The following is a 21,790-nucleotide window of genomic DNA, read 5'->3' on the forward strand; positions in this document are numbered from 1 at the left end:
TCTGTTTTGATTTCAATTGTGACTATAGCACGGCTGTTTCACAGCATCAGGTACAAGGTTGGAGTCCAGCCTTGGTCAACGGCCTGTGTGGAGTTCCCACATTCTCCCCATTATAGTGTGGGTCCGCTCCAGGTGCTCTGGTTTCCTCCCACAGCCCAGAGATGTGCAGGTCAGGTGGATCAGTCGTGCTAAATTGTCCACAGTATCCAGGATTGTGCAGACTCGGTGGATCAGCCATGGCAAGTGCAGTGTTACAGTGATAGAGTGCTCTGGGCGTGATGTTCTTCGGATGGTCGGTGGGGTCTGATGGGCCAATGCTCTCCTTCCACACTGTAGGGATTTTATTCTATGATTGAGGATAAAGGTGTCCTTGGAGAAGGAGCATGTGGTGTGTATCAATGCTCTCGATGCCTTTAGATAGAGGTGGGCACCGCAGGGGATACAGTGCTTTATCTCCACCGCTGCCTCCCTCCCCACAACTCTACTTTGATTTAGTCCCTTCTCACTCTGTCACTTACAATGGTTTGCTTGGCCCGTAATGGGCTATTTGGAAATATTCAATTGGTTTTACAAATGGTTTACTGCTGGTGATTATATGTCTAGATTACAGTGGTGCTAGAAAAGCACAGCAGGTCAGGCAGGATCCGAGGAGCTGGAAAATCAACGTTTTGGCAAAAGGCCCTTTCCCGCACCACTCTAATCTTGGCTCTGGTTTCCAGCATCTGCGGTCCTCACTTTTGCACAGCTGGTGATGAAATGTTAACCAAAAGCAAAATGGCATAATGATGATTTTGATGGGGGGAAGGTTGCTGTGCTCACATTTCTGAGTCGGAGAAATGGGGAAAAAGAACGCTTCACAGCCAACAGAACGAGAACAGAAAAGCAGTTAAATCAAACCAAAGGTTCAGACAGGGAGGGAATATTTCCCTGGAGTTTGAGTAGCTGGAAAGTGATGGTGTCCAGGAATAGACAGGATTTTGGTTTACAAAGGTTGAAAGTTTTAACACTGTTATATTCAGACAGTTCAATTTATTTTCTTTAATTTTATTTGCAGTGCAAAAAGCTTTTACAACATTTTAAACCAAAATTTGCAAACCTTGTGTTAAAGATAAATGTTAAATAGAATCCATCAAACCATCCCTCACTAAAAACTGATGTGGAATTGCAATCTCCTGGAGAATCCCTGCCTACTACTTCCTACTCGGGCTCCATGGCTATATACATACCTGGAAGATAGCAGTAGGAGGAGACCATTCAGCCTTTCAATCCTGCTCCACCATTCAATGGGAAACAGCTGACCATCCAGCTCAGTCTCCTGTTCCTGCTGTGCTCCAATCCCCTTTCATGACTTTACCTTGAAGAACTATATCTATGTCCTCAATTAGCTTCACTGCCTTTTGTTCCAGTGGCTTTGCGGTGTTACTGTGTGGGTGTAGGCAGGGTTAATATGATGGTGCTGTCTCCTGGAGGATGCACTCAGCATCCCTCATCATCCTGCAGTAACATCAACTGGCTTTCAGCAACGAGAGATAGAAACCATTTCCAGGATATGGGCATCACTGGCTCAGCCAGCATTTATTCCCCATCTCTAGGTACCCTTCAGAAGATGGTAGGGAGCTGCTGCCTTGAACCATTCGCAGTCCATTTGGCACAGACAGACCAACAATGCTGGGAGGGAGAGTGTTGCAGGACTTTGGCCGAGTGATTCTCCATCTTTGGTTCTTCAAATGCTGGTTAACTTAATCACGATCTGCACGTGATTTTGAGATTTCACTCTGCAAATCTTCACTATCTAGCACCCTGTATAAGAGGAATATGTACATATTAGAAATTCAGAACAGACAATTCTAGTTTCTCTGGAATACTTTTTTCCCCTTTCTTCCCCCAAAGCTGTAACCCTCCAGCCCACTTATTCTCTCCCACCATTCTGACTCTGCTACCCCCTAATGTACACTCTCCCCATTCTCATAGCATTACTGATAAACAGATCCATGCCACCACTTCTCGTCACTGGTTAGACTCTGCACCCTTTCTGGGTTCACTTCCTTTCCCTTCAGTTGCTGCAAGTCAATAATGTAACAGCAGAATGAAAGGGAGGTGGCAGACCCTGGACAGAAGAGGAACCTTCAGTCTGGGAGAATGGGTCAGATACTTCCTTGCTTCCCATTGGTCAATTCCCAGTGTTATGACAAGTTGCGAATGGAACTTGGTCCCATCTGGGCACAGTGACACTTTGACCCCCCCCCCCCCCCCCCCAGCTGATCAATACAATAGGCAGATGCGTCCCCTCTCCAGACAATCACAGTGTGAAATGCTTTCTCCTAGTTACCTCAAAGAACATGCTCCAAAACCCACCCATATTCTGTACATGTACAGTGCTGTGTTTCCCCACACACGTGTAGTCCGTGCCTCAGGGACTGTGGGAGTTGTAGTCCCCATGAAGCCTCTGGAGACCTGTCCCTGGAAAGTGAAAGAAAGCGTGGGCTGGAGGGTGTTGTGTATAGGATATCCATTCAGACACACAGGACATGTCGGCTGTCATTGGGATTTACTGAGACATCCGCTTAGACACCCCGATTTCTGATGTAAGGAATATACATTCCGCCAATTGCGGGATGGGGAGGTTAATAATGGGCATCAGATTTTAAGCAGAGGTGGCTCAGTGGTTAGCACTGCTGTCTCACAGCGTCAGGGACCAGAGTTTGATTCCAGCGTTAGGCAACTGTGTGGAGTTTACACATTCTCCCCATGTGTGCATGGTTTTATTTGGTGCTCCAGTTTCCTCCCACAGTCCAAAGATGTGCAGGTTAGGTGGATTGGTCATGTCAAATTGCCCACAGGGTCCATGCATGTGCTGGTTAGGCAATTCGCCACAGGAAATGCAGGGTTATAGGGAATGGGTAGGTCTGAATGGGATGCTTATCAGAGGGTTGGTGTGGAATCGATGGATGAATACCCTGTTTCTGCACTATAGGGACTCTATTCTATTCACATGAAGAAGAATGTACCTATCTCAATGTGTTGTGAATCTGTGGAATTTCCTATTCAAAATGCGGTGGATGCCAAGACATGAGCAAATTTAATGAAGAGATACAGATTTTTAATTTACAATGAGTTGAAGTGTGAGAGAGAGCAGGTGGGAAAATCCAGCTGAGACTGAGGTGAGCTCAATCATCACCGTATTAAATGTTGGAGTTGGTTTGAAGGGCTGCATTGCCTCTCCTGTGCCCAGTGCTTATCTTCTTACAGTAATAACCAGAAAGATGAATCCAAAACTCACCCATCTTCACCAAAGGAGATTTTCAGAAACAGCAGGATAGTCAGGTGGATTAGCGTTCCAAACTTAGAGAGTGAGGAAGCGTGTAGGAGATAATGATTTTGCAATTTTAAACTGAGGGGAGACAGTGATTTATGGTTTTAGATAGTAGTACATTCACAGCGTCCAGAATACTCTGTTGTGAATATCTATCCTGTACTTTATTACAAAGCCAAGGTCGCTGACAATGAAACCGAAAACTCCAGGAAACATTGCCTCCCCTCGTAATCTGATAAAAAGACTTGTCATAAGTCTGGTTGAATTTAGAACACAGATGGAACACTATATAATCAGTGAAAAGGGAGGACTGTAGAAAAAGGAGTAATCTGCCATGTCTAAGGAAATTAGGGAGTCTACGAAATTGAAGTAGAAGGCATACAAATTGGCAAAGACCAAGGATAAATTTGGAGATTGGAAAAACTTCAAATATCAACAGAAAGCATGATGGAATTGGGGATAAAAAGTGATGAGTAGTTATCCCCATGGCCAGGATAGAGTTTACACTGCTAGAGGGAAACCTATTGTGTGGGGAACATATGGCCTCTGTAATTGTTGAAGCACTTAACTGTTACCATAGAGACAATCCTGATCAAGTTAAAAATCACAGTACACTCCAAAAGCTTGTACTTCCAAATAAACCTGTTGGACTATAACCTGGTGATGTGTGGTTTTTAACTTTGTCCACCCCACCCCAACCCCGGCTCCTGCACATCAGAATCCCGATAGACAGCCCCACTGAAACTGAAGCGCCTGTCAAGTACTTGAGGGAGCCACGGGGGTGTGGGGGAGGGGTGTGTGGTTTAACCACAAAGTGCTGAACTGAACTAGACTTTTGAACTGCCGTTGCCATGGAGATAATATTGAGAGACAGTCTGTATTCAAAGACACAAACCACAAAAGGTATAAGAATGGGAGCGTACACCAGACAGGCGGGGAGTTACCTGATGCTGCCTGAAGACGTTTTGCATGTACACTATCCAGGTAGCTGCCGTGTCTCATCAATAAAGACTCAAAGAAGACCTCTCAGAGTTCTGTGCCTAGTTATTCCTATCCAGCAGAGTTCAGGAATATGAGCACACAGCAGTCAGTCTTCACAGTGGAGGATACGAAGAACATGCCAGTAATTGATAAGGAGACTGAGGAAGGCGAGGACCAAGAACCAACCATTATCACGAAAGAGTTAGAGCTGGGCAAGCTAATGGAGCTAAAGGTAGACAAGTCTCCTTGCCCTGATGGAATATATCCCATGATACCAACAGAGTTAGGGGGAGAAATAGCAAATGCACTTAGAGTTATAGCGTCCTGCAGCAGAGACTGGCCCTTTGGCCCAAGCCAATCAGAATGGTTATCCACGCTAACCCCATTTCTCTGCACTTGGCCCATCTGCTTCTGAAACTTTCCTATCCATGTATTTGTCCAAATGTCTTTTACTTGTTAATATACCCACCTCAACCACTTCCACTAGCAGCTCATTCCATATACATACCACCTTTGTGTACAACAGTTGCCCCTCAGGTTCCCATGTATTCTTTCTCCTCTAACTTTAACCTGATGCCCTCCAATCCTTGAGTCCCTGGGAAAAAGACCAAGTGCATTCACCTTACCCATGCCTCTCATGGTCTTATACATTTCTATAAAATATTCCCCCGCAGTTTCCTCTGCTCTAAACAAAAAAGTCCTCGCTTGTCCAACCTCTCCCTGTAAGTCAGACCCCTGAGACCTGGCATCATCCTTGTAAATTTCTCCTGCACCTTTCCAGTTTAATAACTGAAACCTACACTGCATTCATCACATTTCCCGTGTTTCCCCATGGCACTGGAACCGACATGACAACGCCAATGGATTACAATCAATGATCTATAATTCACTCCGTTACAACAATCCCATTTTCCTTTTGTCTTTCTGGTTTCATGGTTAATGGTCCTCATACAAAACCAATCTGTGGCTTACCTGTTCCAGGGAAATGTGCCATGATTTTTTAGACTTTCAAAAACCAGTGAAATCTCTCTCCACAGTCACCACGCTAACATGGACTTCGCTGTCTCAGTACTTTTTTCCAGTCACACTGACATTTGAAATATTCGTCCATGGACAGAATGCACACCTTTCCATCCAGATGAAAAGGTCAATGATATTCAGATCGGCACGGATCAAGTAATTATCAGATCTGAACATGAGGTTCAATTTGAATTTCTCAACTGCAAATCCCCCCTTCCGATACTCTACAGCAGAGAAAACAAAGTGCTGGAGATCCTCAGCAGGTCTGGCAGCATCTCAAATGGTGACAGATGCAGGAAACATTGCAGCCTTGAAGAAATGTTTAGATGATCACACCAGGCATGTGTGCTTGATGACCAATATGGATAAGATGGGGGCAGGGATCCCTTTCTGGAAGGGCCTTGGTGAGACCACACCTGGACTACTCTTTACACCTTTGTTCCCCTTTTCCAAGGAAGGCTCTCCTGGTTATTGAGAGAGTGTAAAGGTGGATCACCAGATGAGTCCTGGGATGTGAGGATAGTTAAGGACTGCAGATGCTGGAAGTCAGAGTCTGTACAATGTGGACCTGGGGAGGTGCAGCAGGTCAGGCAGCATCAGAGGAGCAGGAAGGTTGATGTTTTGAGTCGGGACCCTTTGTCAGTCTTGATAAATAGCCCTGGCCCGAAACGTCAACTTTCCAGCCCCATCGTATTCATGCTGGTCATCAAGCACCTATTTATGCTAGTCCCACGTTCTGGCACTCAGCATGTAATCGATATTGTAGTACTTGATGTGATCATCTAAACACTTCTTCAAGGCTGCAATATTTCCTGCATCTGTCACCATTTCAGATGCTGACAGACTTGCTGAGGATCTCCAGCGCTTTTTGTTTTTATTGCAGATTTCCACCATTTTGCTGAAGCACAGAGTCATAGTCATATTTTGTTGACTCACATTCCTTGGATGTCAGGACTGATGGCTGAAGAGGGACTCAATCTTCGTTTAATCCTCCTTTCCTTTGGCTTTCTGAGCCGCTAACTACATCACTAATATTCTACCTCCCATTCCCTGTCCTGAATCTGACCCATCTAAGCCTACACTTTAGTTCCCATCCCCCTACCAGACTAGTTACAAATTCACCAATAGAACTGGCAAAAGCCCCCACCAGATTTGTCTCAGCTCTGCCCAGGGGTAACCGGTCAGGCTGGTATAGGTCCCACCTAACCCAGAAACAGTCCCAGTGCCTGAAGAATCAAAACCCTTCTCTGGTACACCATTTCCCCAGCCACACATCCAGCTGATCTACCTTCTCATCAGCACATGGCACTGGGAGTAAGTCTGACATTATTACATTTCAGGAACTACATTTTAATGCATCTCTGCTCTCCCTATGTCCAGCTTTCAGGCCCTCATCCCTCTGTTTAGCGATGTCGTTGGTATCTGTGTGTTGCACGACCATGGGCTGTTTACCCTCCAGCCCCAGAATGTCCTGTAGCCACTCCATGATATCATGGATCTTGGCACCAGGGAGATTACACACCATCCTGGATTCATGTCTGTGGACACAGAAGTGCCTGGCTGTACCCCTGATTATTGAATCCCCTGTCACTATAGCCCTGCAACTCAGTCCTCTTGTTGTGATCAGCAGAGGTCTCTGTGGTGTCATGAACCTGGCTGTTGCTGATTTCCCGAGAAACCACCCCACCCATTCCGGCCCTTACAGAATCCCAAGCGGTATACAGTAGCTGTATGAGAAGGGGATAACAACGGGGGACTCCTGTACTCGCTTCCTGAGCCTTTTACTAGATCTGATGTTCACCCATTCCCTTTCTGCCTGCATAACCCTCACCTGCAGTGTGACTAACTCACTAAACATGCTGTCCATAACATTCTCAGTATTGCAGATGCTCCACAGTGAATCCACTCTCAGCTCCAGCTCTGAAAAGCAGTTTCCCAATAGCTGCAGATGGGAACCCTTCCTGCACACATAGCCGTCAGGGAGACTGGAAGCGTCCCTTATTTCCCACATTGTGCAAGAGGAGCACACCACGGGTCTGAGGGCTCCTGTCACAACATCTCTCTACATTCATCTAGTTACTCCCATTAAGAGAATTTAAATGAGTGAGCAACCTCCCTTCACTTCAAACATGTCCAGTATAATAACAAAAAAACATCTTTACTTAAGCGGATATGTCAAACTTTAAAAACGTAAATACTGACAAATTGGCTATTCCCATTGGGACTGAATTTCTGAAAGGCCTGAACTAAAACTGAGTTTCAGCTTCACCTTCTCCCTGTCTCACCTCACTATTTACACCCAACTGCAAAACACTCTCATTGAGCCAAGCAGCACTCAGTGCAGCCCTGTCATTTTCATTGTCTGCTCACACCTATACTGCCCTCAGCCTCCTGTACTGTTCCAATGCACCTCAATGGGAGCACAGGATCAGCATCTCATCTTTCAATTCAGCCCTTTGTAACCCCAGAGTCAAAATGGACTTCAGCAGTTTCTGAATGAACAGACAGTTGTCAGAATCTGGAATGTTCCACCTGAAATGGTGCTGGAATTTGAGTCCACAAGGAATTTAAATGAGAAATTTGCAGAGAACTGGAAGTAGGGAGTTTACAGATTAACATTATAAAGTGGATGATTGAGACTAAATCTGACAATCCCTGCAAAAAGACGAGGTGTAATTTGGATAAATCTGTGCTCTCTCTCAGGCCAATACCTCCTTCCACAGCTACAGGGCCAAGAATTGAACACATACCCCAAGGGTGATCCAACCATGAACTTGAACACCTTTCTGCTTTTGGCTTGACAAAAATATTGAAGATATTTTCCCACAGACAGAACGGACAAACCTTTCTCGTTCCACAGTTAAATGCCAATGATATTCAGATCCTGATGACTCCGCTGACTGTAGAAACTTATTTATTGAGATCCCAGTCTCAATTATTCTCAACTAATATCCAATAAAATGAATTCACAAAACAAAGCTCAGTCAGTGCAAAATGAATAGTGAAGGCAAACACTTCTCTTGGTAAGTGTTTGAGGTGTAAATGCTCCTCTTCAAATCACCCCTCCCCCACCCAGGAAGAGGACACGTGCATGCTCCTTGCGGTACCTTGCCCCAAATAAAGATGGCGGCCATAACCCAGGACCTCTCACTGCCTGAGGCACAAGCCATGTTCCCCTTTGCTGCAAACGTGGGACGAAGAGTTTCTAATTCAGACTAACGACTGGCACAGAGTGTAACTAAACCCTCCCAGTCTACACTGATACATTTCATCCGGTTTCTGCTGCCACTCTCCCCTTTCCGCCTCCTGTACACACCAAGGGTCATCATGGGTCCAGTGACCCTTCCTCAGAACCGATGACAGCTGGGAAAATTAGAATCCCTTCAGGAAACAGGCCCTTTGGCCCAACAATTCCACACCCACCCTCCGAAGTTTATCCCACCCAGATCCATTCTCCTACTCTATTACTCTCCATTTTCCTGGACTAATGCACATCCCTGAACACTACGGGAAACTTAGCTGGGCCAATTCACCTAACCTACAGATCTTTGAACTACAGGAGATAGGGGTTAAAGAGTAAATAATAGGTGGGGACAGAGCCCAAAGAGACACAGGATCATTTGGAAAGATAAAGGAGTGGGAAGGTGGAAAGCTGTTAATTGGTAGAGGAATTGAGTTCCGGAGTCCTGAGGTCATGATGCAGTTGTATAAGACTCTGGCGCGGCCGCATCTGGAATATTGTGTGCAGTTTTGGTCGCCATACTATAGGAAGGATGTGGAGGCACTGGAACGGGTGCAGAGGAGGTTTACCAGGATGTTGCCTGGTATGGAAGGAAGATCGTATGAGGAAAGATTGAGACACTTGGGGCTGTTTTCATTAGAGAAAAGAAGGTTTAGGGGTGACTTGATTGAGGTGTACAAGATGATTAGGGGGTTAGATAGGGTTGACAGTGTGAACCTTTTCCCGCGTATGGAGTCGGGTATTACAAGGGGGCATAGCTTTAAATTAAGGGGGGGTAGATATAGGACTGAAGTTAGGGGTAGGTTCTTCACTCAGCGAGTCGTAAGTTCATGGAATTCCCTGCCAGTAGCAGTGGTGGACTCTCCCTCTTTATGGGCATTTAAGCGGGCATTGGATAGGTATATGGAGGATAGTGGGTTAGTATAGGTTAGGTGGGCTTGGATCGGCGCAACATCGAGGGCCAAAGGGCCTGTACTGCGCTGTATTCTTCTATGTTCTATGTTCTATGTAATGGAGGAGACAGGAACCTTCTAGCATCTCAGTGGCGGTGGTGGAAATGGCGGCTGATGTTCTACATTGCGCCGCAAAAAAGACCCTGAGCTTCCAGTTGCCTGCTCGTTAACACACAAGACTGTTCCCTGTCCAACATCTCGGTCTCATGCTTACTGCAGTGTTCCTGTGAAACTTGATGCAAGCTGGAAGAACACTTCAGAACATACCAAATGGCTTCCTATTTCAAGGATTGCAATTTCCCCTCACATGTGGTCAACAATACTCTCCAGTGTATCTCCTCCACTTCCCATACCACTGCCCTTGAACCCCACCCCTTCAAATGCAACAAAGATGGAATCCCACCATCCTCACCTTCCACCCAGATACAACGCATCATCCTCTGCTATTTCCACCATCAGATCCAACCACCTGAGATATATTTGCCTACCCACCCCTTTCAGCATTCCACAGAGACCATACCCTCTGTGACTTCCATGTTAGATCCACACTCCCCACCAACCCACCCTCCACTCCAGGCACCTTCGCTTGCCACTGCAAGTGGTGGAAAACCTTTGCCCACACCTTCCCGTCACCTCCATCCAAGGAACCACTGGATCCTCCCACATCCAACAGAGATTTCCCTGCCCACCCAAACACCTCACCTATTGTGTCCCTTGCCCTCGGGACGCCAAATTGTGGAGTATTTCAGGGAACATTTCTGGGACACATGCACCAACCAACCCCACCGCCCTGTGGCCGACCATTTCGGCTACCCCCCACCCCCTCCGCCACCATGCTGCCAAGGACATGCAAGTCCTCCATCCCCAAATCCGAGCCACCCGACACCTGGAGGAAGAACACCTCATCTTCCACCTTGGGAACTTTCAACCACACGGCATCAAGGTTTCCTCATCTCCCCTCCCCCACCTTATCTCAGATTCAACCCTCCAACTCGGCACTGGCCTCTTGAACAGTCCCACCTGGCCATCTTCCTTCCCAATTATCCATTCCATCCTCCACTACGCTCCATCTATAACCACCTATTGCCTCCCTAGTTCCCTTCCCCCAACCCCAAACACCCCTCCCTATTTATCTCTCAGCCGTATTCCACCACCCACATTTCTGATGAAGTGCTGACATGCCCAATACGTCAATTCTCCTGCTCCTTGGATGCTGCCTGACCTGCTGTGCTTCTCCAGCGCCACACTTTAACACAAGCTAGAAGAACAACACCACATGGGGACTCTGCAACCCTCTGGCTTCAACATCAAATTCAATAATTTTAGGTGTTGAACTCTCCCACGTCCTAGTGTCTTTGCCCCCTACCCCACATACCAGGCCTTGTTATTACGTAGCCTGCCATTACACATTACCTATGGTTAGCCACTAACAGTCCCCATAAACAGCTATTCACCCTCCCCCCGTCAGATCGTTATCCACTCCTTTGTCCAACTGCTCCTATCTCTCTCTTTGGACTCTATCCCCACCTATCATTTACTCCTTAACCCCTACCTTCTGCATAAAAACAGACATTTTTTCTCAGTAACATCAGTTCCTGAGGAAGCGTCACTGGATCGAAAATGCGAACTGATTTATTTTCACCGATGCTGCCAGATCTGCTGAGCTTTTCCAGTATCTTTTGGTTGTTGTGTGTGATTTACAGCATCTGCAGTTCTTTTGGTTCTAATTTACTCGGAGTATCTAATTCAGGTCCAGCAGACGGAAACAGTGTTTATCAACCTTCCCAGTCCACACTAACTCCATCTCTCTCCCAGTATCTGCGGTCTCTCCCACTCCTTCACATTCAGTCCCCCCTCACAGTGACACTGCGCCTGCAAAGCTGATGGTCATGTGTTAGCCTGCTGGACCCACCCCTCATTCACTCCCATTGGCTGGAGGATCACGCCAACTCTCCTATTGGTCTGAAGCCGTGTCAATCAGCCAGGCCCCATTGTGACCCGAGTGGTGGGATCCTCCCAGGTGCATCATAGGCTGAGGAGTGACCTCATAGAGGTTTATAAAATCATGAGGGGCATGGGTAGGATAAATAGACAAGGTCATATTCCTGGGGCGGGGGAGTCCAGAGTGAGAAGGCATATGTTTAAGATGAGAGGGGAAGAATTTAAAATGGATCTGAGGGGCATTTTTTTGTCCCCCACTGAGTTTGGTGCCTGTATGGAATCTTCTGACAGGAAGTGGAGGATGTTGGTACAATTATACCATTTGGCATCTGGATGGGTATATGAATAGGAAGGATGTAGAGTGATATGTGCCAAGTGTTGGCAAATGGGACTAGATTAGGTTGGAATATCTGGTCAGCATGGACCAGTTTAACCAAAGGGTTTATTTTCATGCTGTACAGCTCTACGGCTCTGTTCTGTGATGAGCTTCATCATTCACAGTGAATGGGTCAGTATCACAGAGCACAGGGGCTGGGGGTTATTCAGCCCATTGGGGCTGTACTCTCTCCCTCTGGAGATGGTGCCAGTCTATCCCAACTCACCTCCCATTTGTTAAATTTTGACAATAACTACTGAATCTGCATCCAGCTCTCTTTCAAACTGTTCCAGATGCTCAGAACTTAGTGAGTAAAATAATCTTCACATTTTTTCTCTGCATTATTTTCCAGTTACCTGAAAATAGTTACTAAAAATTGTGACGTTAAAAATTTCTCACTCTGTCTCTCTGTAAATGAAATACCCTGGAAACAAATCAACTCCTGGTCGAAATCACTGCTTAACCTTCTCAGCTCCAAGGAGAATTGTCTGGCCTTCTGCTAACTCTCCATAAAAGAGAAACCTATCTTAATTTTATTAGTGCCATAGAGATGTACAGTACAGAAACAGACCCTTCAGTCCAACTTGTCCATGCCGACCAGATATCCTAAATTAATCTCGTCCCATATGCCAGCACTTGGCCCATAGCCTTCTAAACCTTTCCCAATCACATGTCCAATGAGATGCCTTTTAAATGTTGTAACTGTACCAGCCTCCACACTTTCTCTGGCAGCTCATTCCATACACATACCACGTTCAGCTTGAAACTTTGCACCTAATATCCCTTTTCAATCTTTTCCCTCACACCTGTGCTTTCTAGTTTTGGACTCACCTAAACAGCAATAAAACCCTGGGTGTTTCCCCTATCCATGCCCCGAACGATTTTATCAACCTCTATGGTCACCTCTCAGCATCCGATTCTCCAGTGAAAACAGCCTCAGTCTATTCAGCCTCTCCTTATAGCTCAATCCCTCGACCCTGGCAACATCTTTGCATCTTTTCTGAATCCTTTCAAGTTTCATAATATCATTCCAATAGCGGGGAGACCAGGACTGAAAGCAGAATTCCAGAAGTGGCTGAATGAATGTCCTGTACAGCCGCAAAATGACGTCACAACTCCTGTACTCAATGCACAGACCAATAAAGGCAAGTACACCAAACACTTTCTTCACTACCCTGTCTATCTATGATTCCACTTTCACGGAACTATGAAACTGCACTCCAAGGTGTCTTTGTTCAGCAACACGCTCCAGGACCTTCCCATTAAGTGTATAAGTCCCACCCTGATGTGCTTTTCCAAAATGCAGAACCTCACATATATCTAAATTAAACTGCCTCTGCCACTCCTTAGCCCATTTGATCCGAGTCTCATTGTAATCTCAGGTAACTTTGCTGTCCATTGCACCTCCAATTTTGGTGTCTATTGCAAACCTACTAACCATAGCTCCTATATTCACATAGAAATCATTTATATAAATGGCAAAAAGCAGTGGACCCAGCACCCAGCCTGACAGCATATTGCTCATCACAGGCTTCCAGTCCAAAAAGCACCCTCCACGATGACACCGACTGCTCAGCAAGGTTAGAGCTCATGGCATACAGGGAGAACTCACCATTTGGATACAGAACTGGCTCAAAGGCAGAAGACAGAGGGTGGTGATGGAGGGTTGCTTTTCAGACTGGAGGCCTGTGACTAGTGGAGTGTTACAAGGATCACTGCTGGATCCACTACCTTTCGTCATTTACATCAATGACTTGGATGTGAACATAGGAGGTATAGTTAGTGAGATGACACCAAAACTGGAGGTGTAGTGGACAGTGAAAAAGATTACCTCAGGAGTACAATGGAATCTTGATCAGATGGGTGAATGGGCTGAGGAGTGGCATTTTGTGAAAGCAAATCTTAGCAGGACTTACACACTTAATGGTAAGGTCCTGAGGAGTGTTACTGAACAAAGAGACCTTGGAGTGCATGTGGTTAGGATAGCGAAGGCGGCATTTGGTATGCTTTCCTTTATCGGACAAAGTATTGAGTACAGGAGTTATGAGATCATGTTGCGGTTGTACAGCACATTGGTTAGGCCACTTTTGGAACGTTGCGTACAAATCTGGTCTCCCTCCTATTGGAAGGATGTTGTGAAACTTGAAAGGGTTCAGAAAAGATTTACAAGAACGTTGCCAGGGTTGGAGGATTTGAGCTAGGCTGGGGGTTGAATAGAGGTTGAATAGACTGGGGCTGTTTTCCCTGCAGCATCGGAGGCTGAGAGGTGATCTTATCTATGTATATAAAAACATAAGGTGCATGGATAGGATAAATAGACAATGTCTTTTCCCTGGCGTGGGGGATCCCAGCACTAGAGGGCAGAGGTTTATTATATGAGGGGAAAGACTTTAAAGAGACTTGAGAGGCAACATTTTCAAACAGAGGGTGGTACGTGTATGGAATGAGCTGCCAGATGAAGTGGTGGAGGCCATTACGATTGCAACATTTAAAAGGCATCTTCATGTGTATATGACTAGGAAGGATATGGGCTGGGTGCTGACAGGTGGGACTAGATTGCGTTGGGATATCTGATCAGCATGTACTGATTGGACCGACGGGTCTCTGTTTCTGTGCTGTCCATCTATGACTCTTCGACCTTCCAGCCAATTCCGTACCCAAACAGCCAGTTCCGCCAGAATTCTATGGTGTTGAACCTGCTAACCAGTGTGTTATGTGAAACCTTGTGTCTTTCTCAAGTCCAAGTTAATGATTTCAATGCACAAAGCCATGCTGACTTTCCCTAATCATTTCTTGCTTTTCCAATGACGTGTAAATCCTATCCCTGACAATCCCTTCCAACAACCTCTCTGCCACTGACTTCAGGTTCACCGGTCTATAGTTCCCTGGCTTTTCCTTACCACCTTTCTCAAATAATGGCACCAGTCTTCCAGCACCTCACCTGTGGCGATCGATGATACAATTATTGCAGCGAGGGGCCCAGCAAAAGCTTCCCTAATTACCCACAAATTTCTGGGATACACCTGATCAGATTCCAGGAATTTATCCACCTTTATGCATTTTAAGAAATCCAGTACCTCCTCCTCTGTAATATGTACACTTGCCAAGTTATCACTATTTATTTCTCCAACTTCTCTAACTTCCATATCCCCTTTCAGTAAAAACTGACATGAAATACTTGCAGAATCTCTCCCACATCCTGCTGTTCCATAGACAATCTTGTTGATCTTTGAGGGTTGCTATTCTCTGCCTAGTTATTCTTTTGTCTTTAATGTATTTGTAGAATCTCTTTGGATTCTCCTTAAACCTATTTCCCAAAGCTATCTCATGTCCCCTTTTTTGCCTCCTGGCTTCCCGCGAGCATACTCCTACTGCCCTTATAGTCCTCTCGGGATTCACACAAACAGTGGTCTGTACCTGCCATATCCTTCCTTCATTTTCTTCACCAGAGCCTCAATTTCGCAGGTCATGCAGCATTCTCGACGCCTCCCAGCCTTGGCCTTAACAGGAACATACTGTCTGTGTACTCTCATTGTCGCAAGCCTATGGAGGCAATGGCAGATGAGGACAGAGAAACAATCATTATCAGTAAAGAGGTAGTGTTGGGAAAGCTAACAACTCATGCTTATCTCTATAATTCCTCTCTAGCCTCAGAACTATCACTATCTCTGCACCAAAAACATTTCAATCTCTGCAACATCCTCCAATATCTAATCTCCTCCAGTCTCAACACCCTCTCTCTCTTTAATCTTGTCCACCCTCACAAATCTCTATGATGTGCCTTTCTTTAATTCCAGCCTTCAGGATAACCCATTTTTATTTCAGATTCTGCACCCAGAGCTCCACAATGTCCTGCTTAACCTCTGTCACATTTTCCTCCATTAAACATGAATCAATCACGTATCATCTATTCTAATATCACCTTCTCTGACCTGGTTTCTATTGTGGCTTGTCATATCCCGATATTATGCGTCTGTGGTCTACATGACAGAAAACGGTTTTGTGGTCCATTGGGTTTATGCTGTGAAGAAATCTCCCAGCTAACTATTTTAATCCCATTTTCCAGCACAGAGCCCATAGACCTGTCAGCCTTGGCCTTGCAAGTATGTTCCTAAATAGATTTTAAATGCCATCGGGATTTCTGTCTCTCACTCTCTTCCAGACAGTGAGGTTTAGTGCAACTGTTGCTCTATGCTATCACCCACAGGGTTCAGAGCAGCTGGGTCTGTGCGAACCATAGATCGCCCACACATTGTGAAGGATGGCAAGGTCCCTGAGAGGGGGGCACTGGAGATTTACCAGGTTGGTTCAAGGAATGGGGGATTTTAGTTGCAGAATTTGTGGGGCTTTTTTAACATTAATTGTTCACGTGACATGTGTGTTGCTAATACACATCAAGAATAACCATCCACAATTAATGTACTCTCCTTTTCAACCTCTCCCCTTGCCTGCGCTGTAATAATATTCAGGTTAACCGCGACCAGACATCTCTCTCTAATGAGAGAGCAGTCCTATGGTCGGGTAGGACAATGCTGACTTGATCTTTTACACAGTGATGCCACTGTGCCTCGTGGGTGGAAAATAGAGTATAACTTGGGATAAACTGTAGAAAGCTGCACCACAAAGGGACTGGGGGAAAATGAGCAGGAATCACAGAAAGCTAGCACACAGTTACAACATGGAATCAGGAAGGGGAATGGAATGCTGTCCCTTATTTCAAAGAGTTTGCAATATAAGAGTTTGGAGTATATACCTTAGGGCAACTAAACAAATGGCGAGTGAGACCACATCTGGAGTAACGTGAACAGATTTGGTCGCTTTAGTTAACGAAATAGAGCAGTTTATTGGAGGCATTTCAGAGAAGATCCATTGGGATGATCCCTGCTTTGAAGTGATTATACTGTAAGCAAAGGCTGAATAAGCTGGGAAACTACTCACTGGACTTTGGAAGAATGAGAGGTGATCTCTTTGAAACATACAGGATTCTGTCGAGAGTTGACAGGGTAAATATGGAGAGGATGTGTCCGATTACGGGTGAGTCTTGGACCAGATTCTGGGTCAGTCGCGGAATCAAGGGTTCTGTTTCAGATTTGTCAAGTTAAAGACAACACCGACACAGGTTAGGGTTTCAGTAGCAATAGAGCTGGGGTGAGAAGGAGACAAGCAACGTTTTAGAAATTGGAATTCCTGGTGTTTGTGATTGTGTAGATGTCTGATCAGAAGGTCACCTTGGGGTCAGATATGAAAGCAATATTGTGAAGAATGTAGTTCTGCCTCAGACACTTCCCAGTGAGAGGGAGGGACACAGCAGTAAGGGAAATGAATTTGGAATAGCAACTGAAGGCAATGGGTTTAACAATTACAGTGTTTCATTGGAGTGAATTGCAGCTAATCTAAGTGTGGTAAGCAGTTTGATAACTGAGTAATAGTGGAGTAATGGAGACGGATGATGGGGAGGGAGAGCTGGACATTGTCAGTATACAAGTGAAACCTAACACAGTGCTTTTGGGCGATGTTACCTTCTGGCAGTATGTGGGTGAGAAACAGGATGGACCAAAGATAGATCCTGGAGGGACACCAAATACAATGAATTCAGAAAGGAAAGGGAGAGTGGAGATGGAGCAGGATTTTTCCAATGATGGTGAGGTCAAATATTAGGTTTTAGCAGAATGGGAGAGAAGGACATAACCAGAAAAGACAGACAGACAGATCATGGAACAATATCTGTGAATTGCAAGGGGTGGGGGGTTGGGGGGGTGGGGGGGTGGGGGTGACAAGCAAGAGGATGAGAGAGAGATTTCGAATGTCCATGATTTAGCTACACTAGGGTAAATGGTCAAGATGACCTCTAATAAGGCTTGACAAGAGACTCTAGGAAATGCAAGTTTAGATCTAAAATGAGGAGCACCCTTTTGAGGTAGTTTGGCTCGGTGGGCTAGTGGAGAGGGAGGAAAGAAGCAGAGGCAGCTGATCGGATTGTCTCAATGTTATTGACAAAGAAACTCCATGTGCTCCTCACTCTTGTTGTTGGAGGGGCGGATGGAGGAGACAGGATAATGGACATTTTTTTTATTTCCAAAATAATAAACAAAACCAGTGATAGCGATTCTAAAAATAAGTGAACAAACCTGCCGTATTTATCATTTATCAAGAATATTAAAATATACAACTGAAGTTCAGGTTTGAATTACAAATCGGTAGAGGGTGGCTGTGTAGTCAAGAAAAAAATAACTGGAATGAAGAATCGACTGTTTGCCATGGAACCATTGGGGATGTTTTTCTGCCATTGACAATGTCCTTGAGGGAAAGAAACCCGTCAATGGCCCATCAAGTCACTTATTGTATTAATCACTGCACAGTCTCAACAAAGGTATGAAACTAGATGGACCACATTACATCTACCAATGCACTAGCAAATACAACCACACAATCAGCCCTCTTGACGCTGCAACGTCCGCCTCACTGTGGGCCAACAACAGCAGCAGAACTGTACTCCAGCCCAACCTGAAATCTCATGGCCTGATATCCCCCATTCAACCATTAACATCAAGCCAGGGGAATCAACCCTGGTTCAATGGTGAATGCAGGAGGGCATGCCAGGAGCAGTACCAGGCATACCTAAAAATGAGGTGCCAACCTGGTGCAGCTACCAAACCTGCATGCCAAACAGCACAAGCAACACCAAATAGAACTAAGTGATCCCATAACCAATAGATTAGATCTGAGTTCTGCAGTTCTGCCACACCTAGTCAAGAATAGTGATGGACAATTAAACAACCCACTGGAGGAAGCATCACAGATATCCTCACCCTTACTGATGGAGGGGTCTCACACATTCATACAACAGATAAGAGGACAGCATTAGCAGCGATTTTCAGCTAGCAATGCCAAGTGGATGAGCCTTCTCGATTGGTCCCTGACATCACAGATATGAATCGACTTGGTTGAAAACTCATTTCAAATCAGATCAAGAAATGGATAAGCAGTGTAAAGGTATGGGCCCTGCCAATATTCTGGCAATAATACTGTTGGCTGTGCTCCAGAACCTGCTGCCCACCAAGGCAAGTACTGCTCCAGCACTGGCACCTACTGACTTTGTGGAAAATTGCTCAGGGATGTTCCAACACAAAAACACAGAGCAGATCCAACTCAGCCAATTCCCCTCCATCAGTGAACACTCGCTCAGCAGTAAAGTGATGGAAGGTGTCATCAACAGTGCTGTCAAGCACCTGCTCAGCAATAACCTGCTCAGCGATGGCCCTGGCAGAACCCAAACTGGGCACTCAGTTCCTGAGCTTGTTACAGACTTGATTCACAAACTGACAAACAGCTGAATGAGGTGAGGATGACAAAACCCCTCCAAGACCACTATTTTGACTTCAGTCATATCACCTAACCTCACCACAGTCTCAGCTCATTTGCTGAAACTCTCATTCATTCCTTTTGTTAACTCTAGATTTCATTATCTAAACCCACTCCTGGCCAGCATCCCACATTCACCCTCCCGATAATCTCAAGAAAATTGAAAACTCTACTGCCGAAGTGCTCACTTGTCCCAAAACTTGCTGATCAATCAAAAGAATCCCATTTTACTTTCGCACCTTTGAATTAATTCCTGGCTGTAATCATTCCTATCTCCCTGCACCACACACCCTTTCATATCTCAATAACTCATTTTAGTTCAGACTCTCAATTATGTGTTTATTTTTGAGTTCACCTGTGTGACTGTTCCTATAGACTCCAAGGGAACATGGTCTGGAATCCCCACTCTAATCCTCTAAGATCTACTTTCTTCCTTTAAGGCATTCCTGAAAAACTGCTTATTTGGCAATAGTTTTGGTCACTGGACACAATATTCTCCATCTGTAGCCTTATGTCAAAAGTTCTGAATAATATTTTTGTGAAATTAAAACCATGATGATTTGTACAGATATCATCTACTCTTCAATATCGCTGAGTGAATAATCTGTAATGTCTCTTACCCAATCACGTTGTGGGAGCACCTTCACTATACAAACTGCAGCAGTACAAGGAAGTCAAACATCACCGTCTCCACAGGCAACAAGTCTTTGGCATGGATCACTGGTTTCTGTGGAAGGAGAAATACGCAGTTGATGTTTCAGGGAGTGCAATATGAATTACAAGGAATGAAAATGGTGCAGACTTTGACTGTCAGAAATTGAAGGAAAATGCACTCGCTTATTGGAAAAAACAATTCTTGACTGTCAAAGATATTGTGGAAAAAATAACCTGATAATGGAACAGCATATGGTCAGGAGCCGCGCAGCAGTGGACAATTCATTAACATTCCTGAAGAAGGGCTTATGCCCGAAAAGTCGATTCTTCTGCTCCTCGGATGCTGCCTGGCCTGCTGTATTTTTCCAGCTCTACATTTTTCAATTCATTTACAAAACAGCTGTGAAAGTAATTGTAAAATACTATACAGTGCAAAAATACACCCATGAGAGACGGAGGAAGCTCGATAATGAACAAGTGTCAAGCACATAAACAGACTTCTTCAGTCCAAACTATGCCAACCAGATATCCTAACCTAATCTATCTAAATTAAATCCTATCTGCCACTCCTCAGCCCATTGGCCCATCTGATCAATATCCCACTGTACTCTGAGATAACCTTCTTCATTGTCCACAATACCTCCAATTTTGGTGTCACCTGCAAACTTACTAACTATACGGCCTCTATTCACATCCATATCATTTAAATGAATGACGAAACAAATCCAGAAAAAAAAAACATTTCTCTGGGTTTGAATGTGCTCTGTGTAAATCCTGCCCTATCACTCTTTTTACCAGGGAAGGCTGCACATACATCCCTCTGAACTTTGCCCCCTACAAAGCTGGCGGCCGCGCACGTATCCAGTGAATCGTTGCCCCGAATAAAGATGGCGGCGCTCACTCGGGCCGATCACTCAACGAGGCATTTTCCCGTTTGCTGCAAAAACGGGACTGTAAGTTTCAAATTTGTATTTTCCGATGTGTACCAAATGATTGTAAAACCTCTCAGACCATACCAACACCATTTCCCTCCCGCTTCCTGCTGTTTATTTCTTTCTTTACCGACAGCACTCCGCGCGCCACACTCCGAAGATTCGCGCCCACCGCGAGGATGATCACGTGGTATAGTCTAGTCCCGCCCCCATTCACTGATTGGTCGGAGGACCAACTGCCCCGCCAGGTCCTCCAGCTCCTCCCCTACTTATGCATTGGTCCGCCGCTGACATCAATCACTTCTTCAGTCCAACCTGTCGATGATAACCAGATATCCTATCCTAATCGGTCTAAATTAAATCCTATCTGCCACTCCTCAGCCCATTGGACCATCTGATCAATATCCCATTGTATTCTGAGATTGTCCACAATACCAACTGTTGGCTGGAGCTTGCGCACTGCTTCGTGGCTTTTGTTGCTGTTTCTCAGTTACAAGAGTGAGGGACAAAGTTAAAAATCACACAACCACCTGATGAAGGACCAGCAAAGTAGTGCTTCCAAATAAACCTGTTGGACTATAACCTGGTATTCTGTGAATTTTAATTTTGTCCATCCTAATCCAACACCAGCACCTCCAAGTCACGAGTGAGGAAGGAATGCATAACATCAGAACAAAAGATCTTGGAAAAGGAGAAGGCTGTCCTGCCCTTCGAGCCTGCTCTACCATTCGATAAGATCATGGCTGATCATTTTGTGGATGCAGAACCATTTACCCATGTTTTGACCGTATTCCTTAGTTAATTATTTCTTTTTTAAAAAAACTAACTTAGCTTTAAAAACGTTCATTGAACTAGCATCAACTACTTCCCTGGGCAATGTACTCCATCGAGGTCAAGACATTCCTTCTCAATTCACTCCTAAATTTGCTGCCTCTAACCTTGTGGTGATGCCTTCTTGTCCCAGCTTCACCTGCCAATGGAAACATCCTCTCTACTTTTATTTTATTCATTCCATTC

The 21,790-nt window shown here is 45.2% G+C and overlaps 1 long non-coding RNA gene across 2 annotated transcripts; it reads right to left on the reverse strand.

The window, feature by feature from the left end:
* Positions 1-1,052: 1,052 nt before the first annotated feature.
* On the reverse strand, positions 1,053-20,940 carry LOC122552404 (uncharacterized). Of its 2 annotated transcripts, none has more exons than XR_015754583.1 (4): positions 20,904-20,940; positions 19,808-19,914; positions 15,243-15,368; positions 1,053-1,800 (listed from the first exon to the last, which is right to left on the reverse strand). It is a non-coding gene; the product is annotated as an uncharacterized LOC122552404 (long non-coding RNA). The 2 variants fall into 2 exon arrangements; XR_015754584.1 differs by lacking the exon at positions 20,904-20,940 and adding an exon at positions 20,076-20,176.
* Positions 20,941-21,790: the final 850 nt, after the last annotated feature.

Source organism: Chiloscyllium plagiosum, unplaced genomic scaffold, assembly GCF_037043375.1.
Source record: "Chiloscyllium plagiosum isolate Xiang-an unplaced genomic scaffold, Cpla_swu_hap1 HiC_scaffold_46, whole genome shotgun sequence".
NCBI lineage: Eukaryota > Metazoa > Chordata > Chondrichthyes > Orectolobiformes > Hemiscylliidae > Chiloscyllium > Chiloscyllium plagiosum.